This window comes from Penaeus monodon, unplaced genomic scaffold (genome assembly GCF_015228065.2).
Source record: "Penaeus monodon isolate SGIC_2016 unplaced genomic scaffold, NSTDA_Pmon_1 PmonScaffold_1908, whole genome shotgun sequence".
NCBI lineage: Eukaryota > Metazoa > Arthropoda > Malacostraca > Decapoda > Penaeidae > Penaeus > Penaeus monodon.
Genome location: NW_023648682.1, coordinates 12501 through 15717, shown reverse-complemented (window position 1 = coordinate 15717; position 3217 = coordinate 12501).

Here is a 3217-nt window from a genome sequence, read left to right as displayed (position 1 = left end):
TGGACTCGTACTCTTGACCATCCTAGTAATTAACACCCTTTCTTGACATGCCTTTTTTGTGACAAACTGTTCTTATTATGCTCTCTTATTTCTTGCAATTTTGTAAGATGAATGAAAAAGCATATCCTCCTCCTTAGCCCTTTTACTGGCCTGGTACACCTGGTAAAACCCCTGCCACACACGTTACCCTGGCACGCGACGACCCCAGCGATCCTCAGATCACCAGGAACCATCTGTAAATACCAAACAGAAACTCTATTTGCATCGTTTAAAAGCGTTACAGTCCCCTCGAGGACGAGCCTTGCGCGTGGCCCGAGCGATGTCAACAATGCGTAGCAAGACCGGATGTACACGAACCGAGCCCTGACCCGCCGTTGTGCCTAGCCACAGCAGTAACCCGCCGGGCGGGGCGCGAACCGCCGACCCCTCGGATGAGAGGCCGACACGTTACACTGTACTAGCTCGGAGGCTGACCCTTTGGTAACAGCGCCGCTAATGTATACCTTTGAGAGAATTCAAGGTGTCAGCCCTCTCTACCCGTGATTGTAACCCGCGCCGCGCGCGGGTGAGCTGGCAGGCTGATTTTCGCTCTTTTTGCCATTATGTTTTGTGCTGTGCAGCGGGATTAGCCAATCATTGGGGATTCTAAGGGTGACTTCTGATTTTACTGATTGATTTTTTCTTTTCTAGCCTTTTAAGAACTTAAAATTAAAACATGGTCATGGTCACATTTCAGGGTCGGTGTGTGTATGTGTGCGGTCTCATTATATTATCTATAACCAGTCTGTTACATTCTTTGTCCAATCTGTTGTCCTGTCTCCGATGTATGTGACCTGCCCATTCCCATTTTTCTTTTGATGCTCAACAAGTATATCTTCTACTTTTGTCTGTTCCCTGATCTATGTCGCCATCATCGGTCTCTTTAGGCTAATTCCCAGATCAATCTCTCTATCCTTCTCTGGGCACTTATTAGTTTCCTCACCAGTAATTTGGTTGTAGTCCATGTTTTTGATCCATAGGTCATAACTGGTAGGACACATGGTTAAAGACTTTTCTTTTAAGCATAATGGGAAGGAGCCTCTTAGTATGCTACTGTGTCTGCCAAAGGCGCCCCACCCTAGACTGATGTGATGCTTAATTTCCTCTTCGCTAGATGTGTTTGCCTGTACGAGTTGTCCTAGGTTATATACTTCTCCACTACCTCTAGTGCTTGCCTTGTACTTGATCTGTTCAAACTGAACTCTACTTTTGAACATGATCTTAGTCTTTTTTCTTGTTCATCCGAAGTTCGATTTTCAGACTTTCTCTATTCAGATCATTTATTAATTGCTGCATTTAAATTTGAAATTTCACTCAGGAGAACAATATCATCTGCAAATCTTAGATTGTTTAGATATTCGTCTTCTATTTTGATACCCTTTCCGTTCCATTCTACCTTTTTTAATATTTCCTCAAGACAAGCTGTAAAAAATTTTGGTGAGATGGTATCGCCCCGTCTAACCCCCTTTTTAACTGATATTTGTGGGTTTTCCCGTGTGGAGCTTGAGGGTTGCTGTCCCATATTGTATATATCTTCCATATTTTACAATATACCTCCTCTACTCCCTGTGGGATAGCTTCTAGTACTGCTGGTGTTCTACAGGTCGAATGCCTTTTGTAATCAATGAATGCCATACACGTGGTTTCCTATATTCGTTTGTTTTTGTGAATAATTTGTAGTAGTTGAAAGGAGGCTTATTGGTCGGTAGTTTTTTGATCCTTTGTCCCCTTTTTTATGTATCAAAAAAATTTGGGTTGCTTTTTTTCCAGGCTTTCGGAGTTTTCCCGTTGATAAGGCATTTGTTAAAAAGATTGGCTAGTTTCACTGTTCCAATTTCTCCTGCATCTATTATAAGGTCTATACAAATTCCATCTTCCCCGATGTTTTCCCTCTTCTTCATGCCTTAAGCGCTCTTTTATTTCTTCTGTTGTGATATTGGGTACGTCACTAGTAACACATTCGCTTCTATCCATGGCTGTTCATTTGAGTTGTATAGATCCCTGTAAAAGTCCTCCACTACTCTTATGATTTCCTTCTTATTATATGTCATTTCTCCATCTGGTTTCTTTTATTGTATACATTTGTTTTCCTTTATTAATTATTTGAGTAATGAATATCCGTACATCTTCCCTCTTCTTTTTTTTTAAGTCTTTGTTAGTTCGGCTAATTTATTTTGCCCCCTGATTGACGATATTTTCACGACCCTACGTTTTGCATAAGCTCTTTAGTTTCTCCTGAGAACTGTGGAGCTTTGCTTGACGTTCTTACCGCCTACTTCTAGTGCAGCTTCCTTTGTTATGTCATTGAACTGTTTTGATTGATCAATGTTGAGATCTTCGTCGTGAAAATTAATATCTGTTTTTAATGTTAAGGTTAAACCCCTGTTGCTCTGGTCTTTAAATTAGCTTTAAATTTGGCTGTGGTTTTTATATGAGTTTATCCTTCCTTTCTGAGGTGTATTTAATTTGGCCTCTGACCATTCTTTTGGTCGCTGCCAACATTACTTTATTTGTAACTTCCATATTCTTTAATATATTGCGCCTATATGAAATTATGAAGTCATTTCGTTTTTATGTCAGATGGCGACTTCCATGTCTCTAGCTTTTTTGGGAAAAATATATTCATGATTTTGAGTGATTGAGCCTCTGCAAAATTAAAATAGCATTTGTCCCCTCTCATTCCTAGTACCTATTCCATGATTCCCTATTGCAGTTTTTCCTACTGTCTTTTTACCTTTTTTTGACATTAAAATCTCCCAATTTATTGTGAAAAGGGTTTTTACTCTCTCACTGGCTAAATGAACATCATAGAAGCTCTTATTCTTCATCACTGTGGTGCAGGTTTGACATAGACTTGAACAATCTTTAAGTTGTACTTTTATTTAGTTTTATGTTACTGAAGCCACTCTTTCGCTTATACTATAGAATTCCCGATATTCTTTTTTAATCTAAGAACCTTACCTAAATTCCGGCTTGCAAACCCTGGGTTTATCTCTCCAATGAGCATGTGTCCATCATTTAGTATTTCTGTTCTTCGCCCAGTTTCTAACCTCACAGAGTCTACAATACCATTTGATGAAGAGAGGGTTTCCCCAGGTAATGCTAGGAAGTCGGATCCGTTCTCATTGTCCTTTTATTATATGTGCCCTCAGGGGTGGGGCGGCCTGTTGTTGACCTG